This window comes from Tursiops truncatus, chromosome 17 (assembly GCF_011762595.2).
Source record: "Tursiops truncatus isolate mTurTru1 chromosome 17, mTurTru1.mat.Y, whole genome shotgun sequence".
NCBI lineage: Eukaryota > Metazoa > Chordata > Mammalia > Artiodactyla > Delphinidae > Tursiops > Tursiops truncatus.
Genome location: NC_047050.1, coordinates 47626517 through 47651604, shown reverse-complemented (window position 1 = coordinate 47651604; position 25088 = coordinate 47626517). Strand labels below are relative to the sequence as shown.

The 25088-nt window shown below is 36.3% G+C and overlaps 2 long non-coding RNA genes and 1 other non-coding gene across 3 annotated transcripts; 1 reads left to right on the top strand and 2 right to left on the bottom strand.

Moving 5' to 3' along the window:
* Positions 1–228: 228 nt before the first annotated feature.
* On the top strand, positions 229–20358 carry LOC141276925 (uncharacterized). Its single transcript, XR_012327305.1, has 4 exons — positions 229–354; positions 467–534; positions 18092–18362; positions 19997–20358. It is a non-coding gene; the product is annotated as an uncharacterized lncRNA (long non-coding RNA).
* LOC117308793 (small nucleolar RNA SNORD66) lies at positions 6432–6495 on the bottom strand. The gene has a single exon (XR_004522970.1). It is a non-coding gene; the product is annotated as a small nucleolar RNA SNORD66 (small nucleolar RNA).
* A 1352-nt stretch (positions 20359–21710) lies between the features above and the next one.
* On the bottom strand, positions 21711–24993 carry LOC141276856 (uncharacterized). Its single transcript, XR_012327106.1, has 3 exons — positions 24905–24993; positions 22269–22338; positions 21711–21752 (listed from the first exon to the last, which is right to left on the bottom strand). It is a non-coding gene; the product is annotated as an uncharacterized lncRNA (long non-coding RNA).
* Positions 24994–25088: the final 95 nt, after the last annotated feature.

The following is a 25088-nucleotide window of genomic DNA, read 5'->3' as shown; positions in this document are numbered from 1 at the left end:
CGCCCCCTCCCCTAGCCTCCACCCCGCCCTTCCAGCTATTTGGCAGGAAGGTTAGGCCACTGGCAAAATCCTCTGCGAGATCCAGCTGATCACAAATGCCAGCTGTATGTCTTCGGGCCAGTTAAGTCCTCTCCTCTGCCCAGGCTCTCAGGAGACCATTTCATTGCTCTCAAGGTTCCAAGGAGACCGCTGCGGACGCGGACCATCCCCCACTTGGCCAGCACGGATGGGATGCTGAACAGCGTCCTAAAAGTGCTCTTTCTCGCCTCGAGTTTTCATTTTAGATTGTAAAAATTCCGAATTTGGAGAGAGGCAGATATTTTTCTCCCATCAGAAAGGAGGACCATTAGCTAGGTGATTACCCTTGTGGGAAAGGAACCATCTCTAATCAGAATACTAACTTTTTGAGGAAGTCTGTGGAAGTTCTAAAGTCCCACCCCCTCCCCATAATCTTTCATTCTTTTAGTTCTTCTGCCACAGGGAAGCAACCAGCGACTAATAAAAGATTTGATCTTGCCATAATTTCCCAAGCAGGTAAGACCCAATAACTATTTCATGGTTCTTTAGCTTTTAAAGTTTAGTTTCATTATTATTCAATTATTGTGTGCGTAGTATGTCGGAAACTGCAAGACAAAAGAACAAATTTTTAAGTGATTTGCATAGTTATTATTTTGGCCAAGTTAAGCTGCATGAGGCTAGCTTAATTTCTCATAGCTTCATATACACTGAGTTTTAAATATATTCTCCCAGGTGGACTTGAAGGAGGCGTCTATCCAAGAGACAGTGGAACTGGCTGCTTTATGTAATCAGTATTTACTAATAAACTCCACTGCCGTTAACATGTATGCACCCGACGTTCCCCCCCAGGTTGTGAGGTCATCCATTCTGATCTGAAATCGAGCCCCCCTTTGTTTGGTTGACTAACATGGGTGTGAGCCCCGCCAAACTCCACACGCTAAAAGGGTCTGGAGGTCAGCAGAGAGCCTGGGCTGATTGAGCATAATGCAGGCTGTTCAGTGTGCAGGAAGCACTGTAATCAGTGTCATTGATAACCCCATCAGAACATCTTCTGGAAGGTGTAAAGAGTTGCCCTGCGAAAGGTATGGCTGAGAGAATGTTAATACAGAGCTGAAGACCAACTGTGAATTTTATTACATTACCATTAGTACGATTGCCACAGAGCTTGTAAGAATACATGGTTCTTTGCAGTGGAAAATGCACTAAGTGACAAAGTCCCTCCCCTGAAGAACCAACAAATTAAAGCTGTAAGTACCATGAAAAGCAGGGTTATTTGTGTTTGTGTTGTGGAATGAATCAGCAGACAGAACTACAGATTATTGCCTCCTTAATTTCCAATTCGTTACAATTAAAGTGGTATACTTAGAATTGAATTATTATATATTATGGTTTTTAAACATCTTTTTATAAAACTGGCTGTCTTTTTTATGTTACCCAAAAAGAATGCCCATTGGAATTAAAATATCATAACAGTTAATGTTTCTTTTGGCATTTGAAATGGTTAAATATGCAAAGCAAAAGAGAAACAAATAAATCTCAACTAAATATTCACTTTAAAAGCTGAAAGGAGCAAAAGTCAGAGAATTCAAGGCAAGATTGATATGATAACCAGATTACAGTATTAGAAATAAATATAGCTCATCTAAATTTATAAATAGATATATTATTCTGGTCAATATAAATGAATTAAACTAAGGAATATTATTACATTTTGTGTTTTCTCATCATTTTTAATGAGAATATTAATGATATTTAAAGTTTAATTTTTCTTTTTCTCATTTAATTCACTAAGGTTATAAAATAAAAAGACAGCAAAACCTATAAGCAATTATCTCTGTCCAAATGGATATAGCAGCTCCAAACCACAGCTACATGACTATCAAACAATGATTATGAAAACCACAATTGAGAAAACCATCAGGGAATGATATTGCAAAACCACAGCAACAAATGTGTCTGTGATATTGAAAACCACAATTCACAACTAATACCCTGTGTATCGCAAATTACTATTTAACTATAAATGTGAAAATGTATAAGTAACAGCACAAAATAATTTCTCATTTACTTGAAAATGAATTATTCATTTTCTAGACTCACTGATTTCATCTCTACATAATGATTCATTTTGAAAAGTTTCATTTTTTCAAAGACAAATCATTTTAAATCACATAGGTAAGTTACTTTAAAAGCAGAAAATATGCAACTTTTAATAACATTTCCTCAAATGCTAAAAGAATTGATTTGAAACCAATCTGAAATAAAGAAACATCTACTTCAGTCTAGCTTTCTTCATAAAATTCTTCAGGAGCAGAAAGGGATGGAGTGGAAACTGTTTATGGAAAAAAACAAAGCTTCGAGTATTCTATTACACCTTCAATGAGAATATAATTATATATTCTCAAATAGTCATTTTAGCTAGAAACCATACCTCTGACAGTAAAATGAGTCACCAGTACCAAAACAACTTTAATATGCAAACCAAATGTTTATTTACAAATAAATAAAAGAATATTATTTGTAAGTTTATAGAGTTTCCAGATTTAGCAAATTAAAATACAGGATGCCCAGTTAAATTTTAATTTCAAATAAGCAACAATAAATTTTTTAGGATAAGTATGTTCCATGCAATGTTTGGGACAAACTTATCCTAAGAAATAATTGTTGTTTATCTGAAATTCAAATTTAACTGGGCATCCTGTATTTTATCTGGCAAACTTGTAAGTTTAGCATTTTAGCAGTTTCACAGATTTGTGTTTATTTATAATATTGTTTATGGAAAAGGTAGGGAAACCCTACAGTGCTTCCTTAAAGACATAGATATACTTAATTCTTGAACATCATATTTTTTAGGGAAGGCAAGTAGAAGGAATAAATTTCTGTACAAAAATTCTTCATTTGGCACAGTACCGAAACATGCTCTCAGTGTAAATGGATTGCATTCAGGTCTGTCTCACTCTTGAATTTGCTTTTAAAATGTGCTTTTTTTCCTCTAAGGGATCAACAAATTGATAAAGCAACCTCCCAGGCCACATCTTATTAGGCAGCAAGCTGCCTTCTTTATTATGAGAATAAACAATATTCAGAGGCTTCAGAAAGACTTAATTTTTTGCCCTTGTATCCTCACCAGAAGTTGAATACAGTTTATCTGCCTTAATTTAAGATTGTGGCACTGAATTGAAGAAGAATGCAGTATGAATACAGTGTTTAGTGTTTGTGTATCTTTATAATTTCAGCAGTTTAAAAATAAAAATCAACAAATTCATCGAAATGGCATTTCCTAGGTTACAACTATGAAAAGGACTGTCTGCTTTCTTGCAAAGGAGCCAAGAGCTTTGAAAACATTCAGTCAATCTAGATCCGAGGTTTAACTTGGTCTTCACGTAGATGGTCAATCCCCTTGACAGAAGTATGCATGTACAAACAATTTACTAAAGGGCAGGTCTATTGAATTAATCAATTCATCAGATTTTCAAAAATATCTGTGAAAAAAAATCTCTAATCCAATATGCATTAAAAATGACTATTCTCTTTCTGTAGAATTTTATAATGTACTGAAAACCAAAATGTGGATGATTTAAGTTTTTATTCTTTGCAATCATCCTTTATGTCCAAATTACTATTCTGATAGAGGAAAATCATAGGATGAACTCTATTACAAAAAAAGTATTTGTTGCTAAGTCTGTATAATGCATAACACACCTCCAAGTACAAAATAAATATTGAAGGAGTAACACCCCACATTTTAGAAGACATCTGTTGATTTTGCCTACCTAGCGTCCATCCCTCTTCTTCTGGTATTAATGCTGCGATGTCTTTTGAAGAACTTCTCCTCCACATCTTCTCTTTGATCATGTAATGCAAGTGTGGCCTTCCCCAATCCCCTAGTCCCTGACCAATCAGAATATTCCACGTGTTTGTCTCTAGTGATTGGCGCAGTGGTTCAAATTGTTTCTATGAGAGTCAGCCCTGGAACTTTATCCTAAAACCACTGACGAAAGGGTGCTTCTATTCGGCTGGTGTTGCTACACTGGAAGAATGCTAACCTAATACTGCTGTTGGCCAGCCTTGGTGGAAGAATCTGTTTTAGAGGACTAATTCTGTCTTATCTTCTCTCAGGATCTGATTTTTGGGAAATCCAAACGAAGACACCCATCAACATTCCAATACTACTTTTTCTGGTTCCATCAATATTACCTATGTGTCTACATAAACATTAGAGTCTTGGTCATTTCCATTATATTGTATCTTCATCTATTTGACCAGGCTAATCTCTATAAACCTTTGTAGTCCTAGTATAGATGTCATTTTTCACAGGAAGACGTCACTGACCTCCCAAGTCTTAGTGAGATATCTCTTCTCAGTTCCATAACACCTTCTCTGTCGGCATAATATCACTCATTGCATTGTATTATATTGGCAGTTTAAATAAATATAAATTCAATCCTCACCAGCCCCCTCCCTGACCTACTACACCTAACTAGATAGTTTGTGAGGGCAAGAAATATGTCTGTCTTTTTCAGAACTACATCCCCAGGGCTGGACACATCAAAGTCCTAACATAATTACTGAAAGGAACCGTAAGGTCAGAATTATCCTGTTTTATCTGGGGACTCCTACTCTTTCCAATCCTTATCCACATAGGCACAGGTGCAAGAAGTGGCAGCCATGTTTGTACAACGTGACTCCATGCTCCTGATGGCGGATACACGGACCAAGGAGAGTACCTGACTCAAATATGGCCAATCAAATCCCTCCCTCAGGAATCCAGAGTTAGTATTAAGAGTTTCATCTTTACATGGGCTAGTCTCTTGAATGAATGAAAAGTAAAACCTCTGGAATTATGGCACGGTTACCACCATGTGACAGTTTGCCAGTGGAGAGAAAAAGAAATAAAACAAATGTCCTGAGATAAGTAGAGCTGGGAATATGAAATGGCATCCCATGTCCTGTTCTAGCCCCTTCATGGGCTTCTGCCCTTCATGTCACTGAGATACTATGTCTCCTTAAAATAAATTCCTCCCCACCTTTCTTTTTAAAATTATTTTTGGCCTAAATAAGCATTAGTTGATTCTTGTTACATTCAAGCCAAAAGACAAAATTAGCAATCCATGACTTCAGTTAGCTTAACTATTCAGTAGCCCCCTTTATCTGCAGTTTTGCTCTCTGTGGTTTCAGTTACCAGTGGCCAGCCTTGGGCCCAAAATATTAAATGGAAAATTCCAGAAAAAAAGGAAATTCATAAGTTTTAAATTGCATGCCATTCTGAGTAGCATGATGAAATCTCACACCCCCACCCCATGTGAAACATCCCTTTGTTCAGCGAATCCCACCAGTTAGTCACTTAGTAACCATCTTAGTTATCAGATTGAACGTTGTGGTATCACCGTGCTTATGTTCAAGTCACCCTTATTTTAGTTAATACTGGCTCCAAAGTGCAAGAATAGTGATGCTCGAATTCAGATGTACCAAAGAGAAGCCTTAAAGCGCTTCCGTTAAGTGAAAAGGTGAAAGTTCTCAATAAAGAAAAAAAAATTGTATGCTAAGATTGCTAAGATCTACAGTAAGAAGGAATCCTCTATCCCTGAATTGTGAAGAAGGAAAGAGAAATTCATGCTAGTTTTTCTGTCACACCTCAAACTGCTAATGTTATGACCACAGTGCAGGATAAGTAGTTATGATGGAAAAGGCATTATATTTGTACATTAGATATTTTGAGGGAGAGAGACCACATTCACATAGCTTTATTACAGTATTTTATAATTGTGCTATTTTATTATTAGTTATTGTTGTTAATCTCTTACTGTACCTTATTTATAAATTAAATTTTATTATAGGTATGTATGTATAGGAAAAAACATAGTATATCTAGAGTTCAGTAATATCTGTGGTTTCAGGTGTTCACTGGGGGTCTTGGAATATATCCTCCACAGATAAGGGGGGACCACTGTACTTAGAAATATCAATTTAACTGAATTTTCTATTTTCCTACAGAAAAGTTATATAAAAGTACTGTATTCGTCTGGGTTCTTCAGAGAAACAGAACTAATAGTATATATACAGAGAGAGAGAGAGAGATTATAGGAAATTGACTCACAGTAATAGAGACTGAGAAGTTCCTGGATCATCAGTTGACCCAGGAGAGTCTGAATTTGAAGGCCTGAAAACCAGGAGAGCTGATGGTGTAAGTTCCAGTCTGAGTCCCAGTATGAAGGCTGGAGAGGACTGATGTCCAGGCTAGCAAACAATCATGCAGAAAGGGAATTCTCACTCTGCCTTTTTGTTCTAGGCAGGCCATCAATGGATTGGATGAGACCCACCCACATTGGGGAGGGCAGTCTGCTTTACTCAGTCTGCCAATTCAAATGTTAATCTCATCCGAAAATACCCTCACAGACACACCCAGAATGTTTTACCAAATCTCTGGGCAATCAGTGGCCCAGTCAAGTTGGCACAAAAAAATAACCATCATAAGCACTTTTGATGATATTTTTTTCCAGAGCAACTGTGAAATGGCGAAGAATATTCTTAGGAACGTTAAATGGGAAATATACAATTTTAACATAGATAAATAAGGATGTTATCAATTACTGACTTGGGGCATTCACTTCAATCAGGGGTAAATCTTGGAGTAAAAGGTAGCATTTTCAAATTCAGAGTTCCTCAAGGGCATGATGACTGATTGACATGCACATCTATAGCCTCCTGATTACATATATTCTGTCACCAGATGTCTGATTTTATTTTCAACTTTACTTTGCCACATTTGAATAACCATCTAACAGATTACCTTGCACATAAATTTTATGAATGTTGTTATAATTTGCATGAATAATGTTTATACTTCTGTGGTAGATTTTATTTTCCAACCTATAACTTTTGCCATAAATTCCTAAATGCAAAAGAAGAAATTAAACAGCTTCTTGAGAACACTTGCTATATGTATAGACTTAATCAAATCAGTTATCTTTGCTTTTATCTACTTGTCAAAGTGTATTAAAATAATGCATTAGGAGTGGATTTAGGGTGAACTGAAGATGTAGGATTATGAATAACCACGCTAGGGCATACTGATGATGAAATCATCTAAAAGAAGCTGAAAAAGGCTAATTATATCACTTTAAAAATGTGTCTTATAATAAAAATTAAACTATATGACTAATATACTCCTTTAAAAACTATTTTATTTTGATTAAACAAATAGATGTACATAGATTTAAAGGTCAAATAGATTTTCAAGGCTTATAATAAAAATTAGCACTCCCTTATCCTACTCAACAGCCCAATGACAATTCCTGCTCCCAAAGGTATAATCACTGTCAAATCTTTTTTAGCTAATTCTCCTGATGTGCAACTCATATTTCTAAATAACATGCTTTACTACTTTACAAATTTTATTAGTTTAGATATTATTGACCATATCACTATCTATTATAAAAATATGAACATATAATACCTTATACATCCCTAATGCACACTTTATTCAAAATTTTTGTTAAACCAAAAGTTTATATTTTGTTAACAGTTAATCTGTGTAGGATATGATGATTACATTTTCTTTTGATCTCTTTGTTTTTCCTGAAGTTAATACTTTCTTTGTCATCTTCTCAGTTTTCCATGACCTACCACCATTTTATCCCCAATTATTTGCTGGTGCAATACAGTCAAGTACCTTATTACATCAGTACATTCAAAGACAGATAAATTAGCGGTCATTTTCTTCCCCCCATGCAGGTGTCCTTGGAAGCTTCTGTCCTGCTCAGTTCTAGACTAATTTCTCTCTGTGACTAAAACTTCCTTTTCATCATCTCCTGAGAATTCCCTTAATTTTGTCCCGTATTATATTCTAGATTTCCTGAATACTGTGTCTTCCTCTTTCATGGTTTACTACCCCCTTTCTTTTTTTCTCTTTCCCTCCCTCCCTTCCTCCCTCCCTCCCTTCCTTCCTTCCCTCCTTCTTTCCTTCCTTTCATCCTTCCTTCTTGTTCTTTTCATTGTTGTTATTGAGTAAAATTTCATGTAGCTTCCTGAGACAATTTATGTTCAAAGTAATTTTTTTTTAGTTTTGGCAAAACTAAAATTTTCTTTATTCTACCCTCACACATGACATATAGCTTGAGAGGGTATAGAATTCTAGGGTGCAAATTATTTTCCATGAATTTTTAATTTTATTTTTCCAGTTTTATTGAAATATAATTTACATATCACATTATATAATTTTAGGAATATAACATGATGATTTGATACACATATATTGTTAAATGATTACCACAATATAGTTAACACCTCCATCACCTTACATAATTACCGTGTGTGTGTGTGTGTGTGTGTGTGTGTGTGTGTGAGTGTGAACATTTAAGATTTACTTTTAGCAACTTTCAAGAATACTATACAGTATTGTTACCTATAGTCACCATGCTGTACATTAAATCCTCAGGACTTATTTATTGTATAACTGGAAATTTGTACCCATGAATCAGCATCTCCTCATTTCCTCCACTCCCCAACCCATGGTAAACACCATTCTACTCTATGAGTTCAGCTTTTTAAAATTCCACATATAAGTGATATCATACAGTATTTGCATTTTTTCTGTATGACTTATTTCACTTAACATAATGTCCTCAAGTTTCATACATGTCGTCTCAACTGGAAGGATTTCCTTCTTTCTCGTGTTGAATAATATTCATACATGAATATTCTTCATTCATTCATCTGTAGACAGACACATATTGTTTTTATATCCTGGCTACTGGGAATAGTGTGGAAATGAACATGGGAATGTGGATATTTCTTTAAGATTTGATTTCATTTCCTTTGGATATATACACAGAAGTGGGATTGCTAGGTTACATGGTAGTTCTATTTTTAATTTTTTGAGGAACCACCCTACAGTTTCCATAGTAGATGTACCAATTTACATTTCCAGCAATAGTGTACAAGGATCCCCTTTTTTCCACATCTTTACCAACACTTTTTAATCTCATGTCTTTTTTTATACAGCCATTCTAACAGGTGTGAAGTGATATTTCATTGTGGTTTTGATTTGCATTTTCCTGATGATGAGGGACGTTAAAATCTTTTCAAGTACTGGTTGGCCATTTGTATGTCTTCTTTGAAAAAATGTCTTTTCAGGTCCTCTACCCATTTTTTATTGGAATGTTTGGTTTTTTGCTATTGAGTTGTGTTCCTTATATATTTTAATTATTAACCCCTTATCTGATAGGTGTTATGGAAATAGTTTAACCCATTCCATAGGTTACCTTTTCAGTTTACTGATTGTTTCTTTTGCTGTGCAGAAGCTTTTTAGTTTGACGTAGTCCAGTTTATTTACTTTTGCTTTTGTTACTTGTGCATTTGGTGTCATATCCAAACAATCATTGCCAAGACGGATGTCAAGGAGCTTTTCCCGTTTTCTCCTAGTAGTTTCACTGTTTCAGATCATATGATTAAATCTATAATTGATTTCAAGTTAATTTTTGTAAGTGGTGTAGGAAAGGGGTTCAATTTCATTCTTTTGCATGTGATTGTACACTGCCCAGTACCATTTATGGAAGAGATTATCCTTTCTCCATTGAGTATTCTTGGCTTCCTTGTCACATATTAGTTGAAGCTAAGTGTGAGAATTAATTTCTGGGCTCTAGATTCTGTTCTATTGGTCTATGTGTCTATTTTTATGCCAGTACCACGTTGTTTTGATTACTTTGTTCCTTTGTAATATAGTTTGAAATCAGGAATTGTGATGCTTCCAGCTTTGTTCTTCTTTCTCAGAAATACTTTGGCACTCTGGGATCTTTTGTGGTTCCATGTGAATTTTAGAATTATTTTTTTATTTTTCAGTGAAAAAATGCTATTGGAATTTTGGGGGATTGCACTGAATCTATAGATGGCTTTGAATAGTATGGATATTTTAAAAATATTAATTCCTTCAATTCATAATCGGAGATAGCTTTCCATTTATTTTTATCTTCAATTTCTTTCATCAATGTCTTATACACTTCAGTGTGCAGGTATTTCACTTCTTTGGTTAAATTCATTCCTAAGTATTTTTTTTTGGAGACTATTGTAAATGGCCATGTTTTCTTATGTTCTTTTCAGATAGTTCATTGTTAGTGTTTAGAAACACAACCAATTTTTGTATATTAATTTTACGTACTGAAATTTTACTGAATTTATTTATTAGGTCTAACAGTTTTTTGGTGGAGCCTTTGGTATTTTTCTAAAAATAATATCATATCATCTGCAAACAGGCAATTTTACTCCTCTTCCTTACTGATTTGGATGTCTTTTATTTTGTTTATTTCCCTAATTATTTTGGCTAGGACTTTTAATACCATGCTGAATAGGAGTGGTGACAGTGGGCACCTTTGTCTTGTTCCTGACCTCAGAGGAAAAGCTTTCAACCTCTCACCATTGAGTATGATGTTATCTGTGGGCTTGTCATATATAGCTTTTATTATGTTGAGGTATGTTCCTTCTATATTCACATTATTCAGTCTTTATCATGAAAGGATATTGAATTTTGTCAAATGATATTTCTGCATCTATTGAGATGTTCATATAATTTTTGTCTTGCATTCTATTCATGCTGTGAATCACACTTATTGCCTTGTATATGTTGAACCATCCTTGAATCCTAGGAATAAATTGCACTTGATCACAGTGTATGATTCTTTTAGTGTGTTGTTGAATTTGGTTTGCTAATACATTGTTGGAAATTTTTACACCTATATTCATTTGGAATATTGGCCTGTAGCTTTCTTTTCTTATAGTGTCCTTATATGGCTTTGTGTCAGAGCTGGCCTTCTAAAATGAGTTTGGAAATATAGCCTCCTCTTCAGTTTTTTGGAAGAGTTCAGGAAGGATTGGCAATAGTTCTTCATTTATTTTTTAAAATTAATTAATTTTTGGCTGTGTTGGGTCTCCGTTGCTGCACTCAGGCTTTCTCTAGTTGCAGCCAGCAGGGACTACTCTTCGTTGTGGTGCACAGGCTTCTCATCACAGTGGCTTCTCTTGTTGCAGTGCACGGACTCTAGGCACGTGGGCTTCAGTAGTTGTGGCATGTGGGCTCTGTAGTTGTGGCTCATGGGCTCTAGAGCTCAGGCTTAGTAGTTGTGGTGCACAGGCTCAGTTGCTCCATGGCATGTGGGATCTTCCCAGACCAGGGCTTGAACCTGTGTCCCCTGCATTGGCAGGTGTATTCTTAACCACTGTGCCACCAGGGAAGTCCCAGCAATAGTTCTTTAAATGTTTGATAAAATTCACCAGAGAAAACTTTTTGTCCTGTGCTTTGTTTGGAGGCTTTTTTTTTTTTTTTTTTTTTTTTTTTGCAGTACACGGGCCTCTCACTGTTGTGGCCTCTCCCGTTGTGGAGCACAGGCTCTGGATGCGCAGGCTCAGCAGCCATGGCTCACGGGCCCAGCAGCTCTGTGGCATGTGGGATCTTCCCGGACCAGGGCACGAACCCGTGTCCCCTGCATCAGCAGGCAGACTCTCAACCACTGTGCCACCAGGGAAGCCTGTTTGGAGGCTTTTGATTACTTCAGCTCCTTACTAGCAATTGGTCTGTTCCTATTTTCAATTTCTTTATGATTCATTCTTGGTAGGTTGTATGTGTCTAGGGATTTATCCATTTTATTTTTAGATTATCCAGTTTAATGGCATATAATTGTTCACAGTAGTCTCTTATGAACTTTTGCATTTCTGTGATATCTTTTGTAATATGTCCTCTTTCATTTCTGATTTTGAGTCTTCTCTCATATTTTCTTAGCTAGTCCTTATTATTTCCTTTCTTCTGCTAATTTTGAGCTTAGTTTATGCTTCCTTGTCTAATTCTTTAAGTTGTAAAGTTAAGTTTTTTATTTGAGATCTTTCTTTAGTGTAATGTAGGAACTTACCACTATGAACACTCCTCTTAGTACTGCTTTTGCTGCATCCCATAAGTTTTGGCATGTTGATTTTCCACTTTTGTTTGTTTCAAAATTTTTTTTTTAATTTTCCTTTAGATTTCTTTCTTTACCCATGAGTTGTTTAGAAAAGTGTTAATTTCCACATAGTTGTGAATTTTCCAGTTCTTCTATTGTTATTGATTTCTAGTTTCATTACATTGTGGTCAGAAGAGATACTTGGTATAATTTCAATCTTCTTAAATTTGCTGAGACTTGTTTTGTGACTTAACATATGATCTATTCTGGAGAGTTTGTGTGCACTTAAGAAGAATGTTTGTTCTGCTAATGTTGGATACAATATTCTGTATAAGTCTGTTAGGTCCATTTCATCTAAAATATAATTCAAGTGCAACATTTCCTTATTGATTGTCTGTCTGGATGATCTATCCATTGTTGAGTGTGGGATATTGATGTCCCTTCATATTCTACTATTATTTTTTGTTGTCTATTTCTACCTTCAGATCTGTATTTGCTTTGTATGTTTAGATCCACTTATGTTGGGTGCATACATATTTATGATTGTTATAGCCTCTTGATGTGTTGACCCCTTTATCATATATAATGAGCTTCTTTGTCTCTTATTACAGTTTTTGACTTAAAGTCTATTTTTTCTTATGTAAGTATAGCTACCCTTGCTCTCTTTAGGTTCCACTTGCATGGAATATCTTTCCCCATCCCTTCACTTTGAGCCTATGTGTGTCCTTAAAGCTGAAGTGAGTCTCTTGTAGGGAACGTATAGTATTTTTTAAAATCCATTCAACTACTCTATGCTTTTTGATTAAAGAATTTAATCCACTTACATTTAGAGTAATTATTGATAAGTAAAGAGTTAACAATGCCATCTTAGTAATTATTTTCTGGCTTTTATATAATTTCCGTCTTCCTCTCTTCCTTTCCTTCTGTCTGTGTTTCTGAATTGATGATTATCCATAGTGGTATGCTTTTATTTCCTTCTCATTATCTTTTGTCTGTCTACTGTAGGTGTTTGTTTTGTGGTTACCATGAAGTTTACATAAAACATCTTATAGATATAACAGTGTTTTAGCTAATAGCAACTGAAGTTTGATTGCATACAATAACTCTGCCTTTTTACTCCCCCTTTTTAATTTTTTGATATCAAAATTTACCTATTTTTATGTTGTATATTTGTTAACAGCTTACAGTAGCTACAGTTATTTTTAATATTCCTCCCCCTTAATCTTTATACTAAGTTGTTAACACACCATCATATTACAGAATTCATTTTTTAATCTTCCCATATACTTACCTTTACCAGTGTTGTATACTTTCATATGTTTTCATGTTAATAAGTAGAGTTGTTTTATTTTAGCTTGGAGAACTCCTTTCATCATTTTTTGTAAGGCAAGTCTAGCGATGATGAACTTCCTTAGCTTTGTTTGTCTATGAATGTCTTTATCTCTCCTTCATTTCTGAAGGACAACTCTGCCAGATAAAGTATTCTTGGTTGGTAGTGTTTTTTCTCTCAGTGCTTTGAATATATGATCCCACTGTCTCCTGGACTGTAAGGTTTCTGCTGATAAATCCTCTGATAGACTTATGAGGTTTCCTTAGTAAGATAAGTTTCTTTTCCTGCATTTAAGATTCTCTATTTATCTTTGATTTTTTTACTGCTTTAATATAATGTGTCTTGGAGAAGATATTTTGAGTTGAATTTGTTTGGGGACTTATGACCTTCAAAAACATGCATGGCCAAATCTCTCCCCAGAGTTTAGAAATTTTTCAGCTATTATTTTTTAAAATAAGTTTTCTGCCCCCTTCTCCCTCTCCTCTCCTTCTGGAACTCCAATAATTTGCCAGTTCGTTCATTTGATGGTATACCATAGATCACATAAACTTTCTTTGCTCTTTTTCATTATTTTTTCTTTGTTCTCTGAATGGATAATTTCAAAGTGTCTGTCTTCTGTTTCTTATATTCTTTCTTTTGCTTGATCCATTTTGTTGTTGATATTCTCTATTGTATTCTTCATTTCATTCATTGCGTTCTTTTTCCTCAATAGTTTTATATTGATTCTTTTTAATGATTTCTATCTCTTTGTTAAACTTCTCATTTTGTTCATGAATTGTTTTCCTGATTTTATTGAGTTGTGTTTCTCTATTTTCTTGTAGCTCACTGAGCTTCCTTAAAACAGTTATTTTGAATTCTTTATTGGATAATTGGCAGATCTCCATGCCTTTGGGGTCCATTACTGGAAGATTATTAGAATACATTTGTGGTGTCATGTTTCCTTGATTCTTTTTCACACTCCTTGAAGTCTTGCATTGTTTACTTCACATTTTAAGTACTAGTCACCTTCTCCAATCTTTACTGACTAACTTTGGAAAAGAATTACCTTCTTTCAGGCCTACTAGGGATTCTGAGGTTTTCTTTAGGTACGCTTTCTCTACACTCCTTGCTCCCTCTTGTGGCAGAATTACTAAGCTTGTATGCTTTCTCTCCATCCTGCTGCACAGCTGGCCAATTACTGACAGCTTCCTTTTTGTTTACCCAAAGGCAATGTTAAATGTTCAAGTTTGTGGTCACTTTCTCACCCACAGATTCTGTTCAGCTTTCTGTACATGCTCACTAGCTGTCTGCCAAATCTTGCTCTTGCTACCTTCAGGAGCTTTACAGGGAGCTGGTCACAGGGTGGTGGTGTGTGGGTGTGGTGCACAGTGTGCTCTGGGTGCCCATGTGCCAGTTAGGGGGATTCATGGGTGAGGCACCCCAACAGCTATGGTGTGGGCCTCCTGATGGAGTCCATGATGCAGTTTAGTGGGATCCATGTTCCTCTGATGCATTTTGAGCCCTGGCTGCTGTTCTCCCAGCCGCCTACCATTTCCCAGTCCTACAGCTTATGACTCAGTACTCCAGATGGAGTGAGAGAGCAATGGGCCTTTGGTAGCATCCCACACAGCTGCGGAAGTTGGGCACTCACTCACATTCTCGTTTTCCTTCATGGGAGAAATCACAGGCTGAGAAGGGCTTTCTTGGCACTGAACTGGGCCACCTAGGGGGAGGGGTGATGCAGGTAAACTCAAGCTGTTTCTCTCACCCTCTTCAATTTGTCCAGTCTCAGCTATTTTGTTCCAACAGTGTGCTGGAACTTCTCTATCGGACTCCTGGACTTCCACAAAGGCTCTCTCATCCATGGGTGATTGTCTAAGCCAATGTTCTCCAGAGCTTCTGTTCCATGGGCCAGTCCTAGAGCCAGTTCATGGGCCACTTCAGGATCCACAACCAGAACCAAGATCTGTTTTCTTACTACTTAATGCACAGGTGGACGAGACTTTGGCATGTGCTGCTGGATCCCACAGCTCCCACAGAAGCACTTTTTTCTGTGATGGATACCAAATTGTTGTTGATAGAGGGATTCCACAAGGGATATCTTATTCAGCCATCTTGATAATGTTACTCACCTCCCTCAATTTTTGAACACAGTACTTCATTGACTTCCATTTCCAGTGTTGTTCTGAGAAGTCACCATTCTGATTCCTTATCCACTGAATGTAGTCTGCTTCCTTCCCCCAGTCACACCCTGGACACTTTCAGGATCTTCTATTTACCCTCAGTCTTCTGAAATTTAATAATGTGAAAATATGTTCCCTCATCTTATTGAGCCATTTTAGTCTAGAAACTTGTGGTTTGCCATCAGTTCTGATAAATTTCCTTGTATTATCTCTTTCTCTGGAATTATTGTTATCTTGGGCCTCCTTGAATTGATACCACTGTTTTCCTTTCTTCTTTCTCTGGCCACTTTTCTTACTTTATGGAAAATTTCTTTAGCTTTGTCTTCCAAATCTTCACTGCAATTTTTATTTATGTGATCATACTTTAATTTTTTAAGCTTCTTTTTTTTGTTTTCTAAAGAGTTCTTTTTCAGTATCCTGTTCTTGTTTCTTCTCTTATCTCTCTGCTGCCAGTAATTATAGGTTTTCTTTTTTGAAGATTTCTTTAGTTCCCTGAAAATTTTCCATTTCCTCAGTGCTTCTTTATTTTTTCTCTTTTGCATTAGAATTATCCCATACATCCTTGATTATCCTTGGTTTTCTGTTTCTAATATTACTGACACACTAAAAAACCTTACTGGAAGTTTGTGTCTATGGATAGAGTGGAGTTTGAGTAGTGCATGTCAAGTGGTAGGCTTTGTGTGGTAGGGCAGGGACCTTGATGATGAAGGTTCCTGTCTATATCTCTAAGTGTTTTCCTCTTAAGTTCAACACAGAACACCCCCAGAGAAAAATTCTTCAATCCTTAGTCAGGCAAGAGCTTTAATATCTCATTGTTCAGTGTGTAGACTTTCATTTTATCTCTACCTTGAATACAGTGTTCTCACCTTCAGTTAATATCACTGAATACAAAATCTCTCTTGTTTACCCTCTAATGAGTAGGTCTCAGCTTTCAGCCAGGTATGGTGAAGTTGACACCTGGCAGTGTGGTGTGGAAGGAAATTTAGAGGTATCATTGATTCTTACACAGACTTTGCACCAATTCTTGTATTTGCAATTGCATCTGCATCCCACTTTCAGGGATACCTGTTATTTGTATACCATACTTTTTCTCTTCTTTTCACTCTCATTTTTCTGAGGCATATCCTTAAATAATCTCCTCATAATGTATACATATGAGATAAAACTCCTGAATCTTTATGTATGTGAAAATGTATTTCTTTTGCTCTCATCCTCAGTTGATAGTTTAGCTGGGAATACAATTCTAGGTTTAAAAATCATGTTTTTCCCCTGATAAATTTGAGAGAGCATCACTCTATTTTCTTCTAGCATTCCATATTATTGATTGGAAATCTGATACTAGTCAGAAAACTTCGTATGTTATCTATTCCTTATTTGTTGATGCCTTTATTATTTTCCCATTAACTTGCTGTTCTAGAATTTTACACTTATATACTATTGAACATTATGCGTTTCAACCCAGCAGTAATCTTTCCTCCAACATCCCTAACAGAAGCCTGGTTTCATTGAGATAACTGCTCCTCCTCCATACAGCCCTTCTGATTCAATTAAACTTGCTTCCTTTCTACTCTAGGAATGATCTTTAATTAATTCTAATCTCATAATATGATCTCATCCCCCTTGTTAGTAATTGTTTTAGGAATGGGCAAGGGGCACAATTCTAGAAAAAGGGAGGGTTGCTGGAGGCTTTTGGGAGAGTCCTTTATTGCTCTTAAGAGAGAATTATTGGGAGCCTGTTTCTCTCTCTCCTTTTGGAAATAGACAAGGAAGAATATTGCATCACTTGCTTCTGTCATTCATTTTTGACAATAAGGAACGCTATGTCTAAAACAAAGCTAAGCCACAGAGGAGAATAGCATTCAGATAAAGCTGAAGCCTGATCCTACTAGGCTTGGACATCTGCTTTGCTTCTAGATTCCCTGTTATAAAAGCCAATAAGATTTCTTATAGTTTAAGACAGTTTCTATTGTTTTCTTGTTACTCAAAGCTGAAGGTGTCTTAACTGATACTAGGTTGTAGAAAAGTCTTTCATCTTTCATTCTTGAGTCACATGAACTGAGGTGTCGGAAATATGGATGGGGAATAGGATAGTCCCCCTGTGGTGTAGTTTAATAGTCAGACTTTCAGGTGAGCCAATAGCATTACTTCCACTCTCTTTGTTCCTGACCATTCTAAACCTTGTGCCTCTTTGGGTGTCATACACATAGTATTGTCATGGGGTCTAGAGACAGAGTACAGAGCTATGCCACTTCCTAGCTAGGTAATGTTTGCATGTTATTAAATGGCTTTGTGCTTTAGTTCGCTTATATTTAAAATGGAAATATAAGGGTATCTACTGCAGAGGATAGTTATATTAAATGAGTTATTTTATGTAAAGTGTTTGGCATGTAGAAAGTGCTGTTTAATTGTTAGCTACAACCAAATTACTCCAAATCTTTTCTCCTCTTCCTTTTCTGCAACAGTACCCTAATCTTGTTCAAGATGTTCAGTTAGAAGTACTAATTTTCTGAAATGACCTTCCAGCTATATTTGGCTGTGTAATGCAGTTCAGACCAATAAAATGCAAGCAGAAAACTACTGGAGGAGGCTTTGAAAGAACCTAAAATGTTTTTGCTCAACAGCCAGAATGTATCTTTTCTTTTTGCGCCACCCCCTAGTTCATATCTGGAATGGGACATGATGCTTGAATACACAAGAGCCATCTTGCAATCGTAAGAACAAAATCCACACACTTTGGAATGTAGATAAAAAGGAGAAGGAGCCAATGCAGATGACTTCCCTTAGCAGTATACCAACCCTGAAGTATCCTGGAATTCTTACTGTATGAGGAAGAAAACACCTGTTTTGTCAAGCACTGTACTGGAGTTTCTGTTACATACGGCTAAAGGCAGTCCTAACTGCTACCCACAAGACCTTCGAGGCAGGGAGGTATGCTCTTCTTGCCTTTTGAAATCTTGATTTTAGGGAAGTTATTTTCTTATTCTGCTTTATACTTCAACCATTTCCATCCTCTTTTCACATTTTAGATATTGCTTAGTTATCTACAAATAATTTCAATAACTTCTTCCCATCCTCCTTACCTTTAAGGTACTCCTTTTCTATCCTTGTATTTTCTTCTCTAGAGGAAAGGGAAATAACAACAGTAATACCTAACCTGGGGACTGTGAACTTTAATGCTTTTAGGAGCCATGGGCAATGTAAAAAATGAAGTATCCAGATATAAGATACAGGGATCAGTGAGAACTGTGGAGACATGGAAAATGTGTGACCTTGTTAATGATGCTTAAATACAATTAAAATAAATAAATATTGTATCACTCAAAGAATATATACCTGTAGGCCCAATGTAAGGATAGAATGCAATTCTATAAACTCTGAATCTGATTTAAAGACGTGTATAAATGTTAAAGAACTCTCAAACTTACTGACCTGCAATGAACATTTTCACTCAAACACCAACATCAGTAACAACAAGACAACACACAATTAAGACCTTTTAAAATGAAAGGTGTATTTAGCTAAAATACTTCCACTTGTGTTTTTCTAAACAGTTTTCTCCCCTTTTTGAATTTTGGCTGCTACAGAAGATAATTCAGTAACTCTAATATTACACTCAATAGGCAAAACAAACAAACAAAATCCTCTCTGTGGGGGTTGCTATGGCTTTGGAAGAAAACCAACCAGGAAAAATGTAAGATAGCAAAATGTGCATTTCTCACCCCCACGTGTTCTCAGTTTCTTTCTTCTCCTTGGCTTAATATATATGTTGAGGAGCTGCATTACAGTAATGGCTTTCAGCCTTGTAAAACACTTTAAAATCCTAATAACAAAGCAGTTGTTACTAATGCTACCCAGTTCATGCACATAAACCACCGGTGTGTACCCTGACTTCCTATAAGACTGTACCTGAATGGAACCAACAAGAGACCAGGCCTGTGCTGCTCCCATTTCCTATAGAGATGAGTAGACTGCAGTGGCAGTAAGGGCTAGCTGTGGTTATTCTGTTGATTGGTCACTCTTCTGGTCCTACGTACGTACGTCTACACAGATAAAAGTTTTGCCAGCAAGTAACTGAGGTTTAGATTGGAAAACTGTACTTCATAAGCTCACACAGTAACTGGAGAAGCTGGAATTCTGTTCTTGCACTGCTTAGTTAGAAAGCTGATGGAGTACTCCTTATATCATTCAAGTTCCCTTAATAATGTGGACAGTTAAGAAATCTGGATTCTTAAAAAAATAGACAGCAGACTGGACTGATAATCAGAAAACCAAGATTCTAGTTTATACTCATCAACTTGGAGAATTTTATTGATCACTTAGCCTCAGTGTTCACATTGGTAATCATTAAAATTTTTTCAGGTTTCAAATTCTAGGCATCTATAATTTAATGTCTGTTTTAAGAACTATATCTTAGACTGAGAAAGTCTAAATTGTAGGAACCTTGTCTAAATATTTGATTTATGTAGTGCTTACACACCTAAAGAGACCTTCAAAATGTTGTTGATAATGTTGACAATTTGTCAAATTTTAAATGTATTTTCGGGACTTCCCTGGTGGTGCAGTGGTTAAGAATCAGACTGCCAATGCAGGGGACACAGGCTCGATCCCTGGTCTGGGAAGATCCCACATACCACAGAGCAACTAAACCCGTGCACCACAACTACTGAGCCCGCGAGCCACCACTGCTGAAGCCTGCACACCTAGAGCCTGTGCTCTGCAACAAGAGAAGCCACCGCAATGCGAAGCCCACGCACCACAACGAAGAGCAGCCCCCGCTTGCCGCAACTAGAGAAAGCCCGTGCCCAGCAACGAAAACCCAACGCAGCCCCCAAATAAATAAATTTATAAAATAAATAAATAAATGTATTTTCCTTATTACCTTTCATCTCTAATATGTTGAGGAACCCCGTACAGGAAGTACTCAAACAATCATATCTTCGGAACTAGTTTCATTGAGAAGTCCCCATCCAGTTGTCTGAATAAAGAGAATATGAATTTTATCATGTTTTTGGCAGTTGTGGGAAATAGAGACCTAGTTTAATTTGATATAGAGAATATAGTACCTCAGGCTTTTCATAAAATAGATGCAGAATATTTGGCAGGAAGAAGTTTTGAAATACTTAGGATCACTAAGAAACTTAGTACATGACTTCAGACTAGGGGATTTTGTACGTATGACTGTAAAATTTCATTTACATATTCCCTTGGTAATATAAAATTTGAACTTCAAAAGACTAAAATAGATATTATGAATAATAGTTTGTGTTTCAACTATGTATATTCTTTTTTTCCCCCATCTTAGGTGCAGCCTGAATTTTATTTGCCAACTATGTACATTCTAAAAGAGTTTTTGACGTAACTTTTAAGCCCCGTTTTCCTGTAAAAAAAATCTGCTCTGTCACATTGTCACACAACATCCTATTACCCTATTTTCCCAGGCTGGCAGGAAATTGTCTGCTATTGATGTCTGAAATGGAGAAACAGTTCTCACTGATCATCTTCTTTGATCGAAACTTAATCTCATCTACATGGACTACTTAGACAAGACTATCAAGGAAATTTGAATAGTTTCCTAAAATTTTGTAATGATGAGGTAAAAGTCTTTCTTCCAATGAAATATAACAAAACCCAAACATTCATATTTGAGATATCATCCCAGGGTTTGAATTCTCATCTTCTCTCATCAATCAGTAAATAAATTTATATTGTGTATCTGGTACATACCTAACCATCTTTCTCAGGACTAGCTTTGCTACTTGGAAAACTAGCTGAAATATAGACCTGGTCACAGTCTAGTTTTTTCTTACCACAATGGCTGAAATGCTACAAAAATAGAGTTTCATTTAAATTTAAAGCAAATAACTTTGTGAGGGTATATCATTTATATTCTAATGTTAATTATTGCAATCATAATTTTATATTTTTATAACTAGATAAACTGGAAACACTAAAAGGAGTAAAAAATAAGGAAAGGGAAATTAATTTTGGATTTTCAAGATTAAAAATGTAGTACTGGTTGGGCTACAAACTAGGATTTGGGCCTACAATTCATTCATTGATTCATTCACTCATTTATGTATTAAATCAAATATACTTCCTCAGCATTTGTAATGTGCTGCCCTGTCTAGTAAAGGCTGGAGACAGAAAGATAAGTTGCAGCTAGAAACAAGATGACAAATATTTAATAACTGTGTTCTGGGGAAGAGAGATGGTCTTAAGATGAGAAGAACAAAGAGCTGAGCAAAAGGGAGCCTGTGTTAAATTTTGATTACTCACATGTTTGGCCCCAGGCCAGCCCTGCTTTCCTTCATGATGACACTTTAGCAAGAGTAAACAAAAGCAAGTGTGTAGATTAGAGCAAAAAAAACCCAAACAAACAAACCCACATCTTTCAACCTTTTACTGACAACTATTATTTCTGTATGTGAGTACTTGTATAGTTTCAATAAAACAATCTGATTGCAATAACTTTATTTGGCAGTCTCTGTGACCTAAAACATACATTAATTTTTCTTCAGTATAGCTACCAGTTTATGGTTCACCACACTGTAAATGATACGGAAGGTTCACCTTATTCAAGTAACTAACAATATAAAATATCAATAAACACAGAAAATGATGAAGATACTGATTTTAATTAAATGAATGCCTCAGTGATTTTTTTTCTCAGTCTTATCCTTTTCATATTTATTTAAGCCTACTAAGGTTTATTTTATAACAATGTGAAACAATTTTGCAGTAGAAGACTTTAGATGATGCCATAGTTTGTACACAGCTATAACATGGAAAGAAGCCTTCTTTAAGTCAACCTTTTAAAAGATGTATTCTGCCCACCTGATTTTCCTTGTTCTGTCATAGTTAATCATCTATTATGATATGCAGAAGACAGAGGGTATCTTGAACTCTGGGAAATAGGAAGCAACAGAAAGATTTCTTGAGATCACTGCCATACAACAGTTGGCTATACATTAACCTAAGCATAATTATGCCCAGTAAGGAGTAAAGAATGCACATTGGATTTCTAACACAAATATCTAGATCTCATTCATGAAGAGACTGGTGAGAATTATTAGCCACTATGTAAATATGTAACTTAAGTAAGAAATACTTCAGTGGAAATATTACTTATTAATGGGTAATTATGTGTTATGAGTTGAGTTGTGCGTCCTTCAAACTTGTATGTTGAAATTCTAACCTCCAATACTTCAGAATGTGACCTTATTTGGAGATAGAATCTTTACAGAGGTAATCGAGTTAAAATGAGGTCATTAGGATTGGCACTAATCCAATATGACTGGTATCCCTTTAAAAAGGGGAAATTTGGAGACGGATACACACACGGGGAGGGCACCATGTGAGGATGAAGGCAGAGACTGCGGTGAGGCTTCTACAAGTCAAATAACGCCAAGGATTTCCAGCAAAACACCAGAAACTAGCAGAGAGACATGGAACAGATTCTTCCTCACAGCCGTCAGAAGGAACCAACCCTGCTGACACTTTGACCTTGGATGTCTAGCCGTCAGAACTGTGAGACAAATTTTCATCGTTCAAGCCACCCAGTTTATGGTACTTCATTGTGGCAGCTGTAGAAAACTAAAAACTATATCTCTCATCTAATACTGTATTCAAAATATTGCCTGCAGCTGTGTTTATTGTTGACAAAATTGCCTCTGTTAGGTTTTTGTAACTCTATGGCTACTAATATTATAATAACAATAATAGTAATAGCTAGTTTTTTGAGAACTTACCATAGCTCAAGCTCTGTTTTGATCATTTCTGACCACATGAGATGAATGGGAAGTGAAAAAAAGATTGTTTTCATGTTGAAAGAGTAATTTTATTACTTTATTAAGCATTAATTATTAAGGGTTTTATTAAGTCACTGAGGGTTTGGGGATGGAATTAAAGGAGCTTATATTACTTACACTAATATAGAAGTTGTCACCTTGAAGTAGGGTGCTGCTCCAACAAAATATGAAAATATAAACCCTTAGGGTAGATGGCAGGGGATGGGGAAACTGACACTTATGTCTGGGAATATGGCAAATCTTTGCTAAAAACCATTGCCTACTCTAACTTAGAAGGAAGATTATATACCAGTAATGATTTCTATTTAGATGTTGAAATGCTTCATAGCCCTAGTGTATGTTATCTATTATTAGCTGCAGTTCACAAAGTATCAATATTACAAAGAAGAAATGAACTCAGGGAAGAATAAGTCGGCTTGCAAGCAGAAATGAAAGAGTTCATAAATTCAAGGTCTTTTGGGGTTGGAAAACCTAACTGCTTATAGAGATTGAACTAAAAAGACTTTGAGTGACAAGTCATAGTAAAAAAAAAAATTTCCAGTTGAATAACGTGTTTCAGGGCAAAGATCAGAGTAGGATTTGGCTTGACCCCAATTGTTCAAAGAATCCAATGACAACCACCATTAAGCTGAGTGGGAAAAAGGCATGAGGGTAGAGGAAGTAGCCATGTAAAATAGATTTGAATATAATTTCTAGGAAATAACTTTGGGTATGATTACTGACAAACCTAAACTGGCTGAAGCAAATAGATCAGAAATCTACAAAATTTTTGAGGGCACTGTATTGTCAGGGAAACCAAAAGTGCACTCTTGAGAAAAGTATTTTTAAATTCAAATACCAGCATCAAGTTTTGTGCTCCCACATACAAAAAGCAGCCGTGGAATGCCTCCTCCAAGGATGGCATGCTCTCCAAACTCTTTTCAGATGTGCCTAGGAGAATAATGACAAGGAAGGGGCTCCAGGGGATCACAACCAGAGGCCACAGAGAAGAAATGATAAGATAATTCTTCCCAGGGAGTAGAATCAAGGCCTAGTCCAGCAACCTCTTCCTCGCTACCCTTTCTCCACCTTGGGTGTGAGACTTCCACAATATCTGTGCAGTGGTATTTCATAACTACTAAAGAACATTGACTGTATCTTCTACTCTTCCCCTTCCCAATTCAGAATATTTATTGAAGATATCCTGTGTTTGGAGTTGAGGTGAGGGAGTATATAACTTGTCTTTTTGGTGCATAAGTCGCCTGACCACGAGAAGCCAAAAATAGGCCTGGTGGAGAGGACAGAGGTCCTGGATCCTGAGATGGATGCAGTGCATGAAGGAGAATTGGACTATTTCCCTTGGGTAGGAGGCAGATGTGAGTTTGCTCGATTTATCAGAGGAAGAACGAGACAGATTTTGTTGACCAGAATCTGGACTGTGGCTGACTGTGTTATATGTTCAACACACTGTTTTCCTGGGCACATGAGGCAATTGCACAGGTTATTTTCCCTTGAAATTATGTTGGGGGCCATGTGACTTAGTGGTCAATGGAGTGAGTGTAAGCAGAAATAATGTTAAACACTTTTAGACCCAGACCTTAAAACAATACTGAACAATACAAACATTTCTCTATTCCTGTATTCCCCTTCAGGATTAACCTTGTACATTTTTTTCAGCTGTACCTAAATACAGGGGCATCCATGGTTCCTGAGTCCCCACTTGGAGGGGAGCTGCTCAGGAGAGCTGCCTGACTTGCGTTGGACTGTTACCTGAGTGAAAAAATAAACAGAGATTTTGAAGTCTGTTTGTTGCTCTAGCATAGCAAAGTCTATCCTACCTGAAACAGATCTCTTAGGGACACTGCAG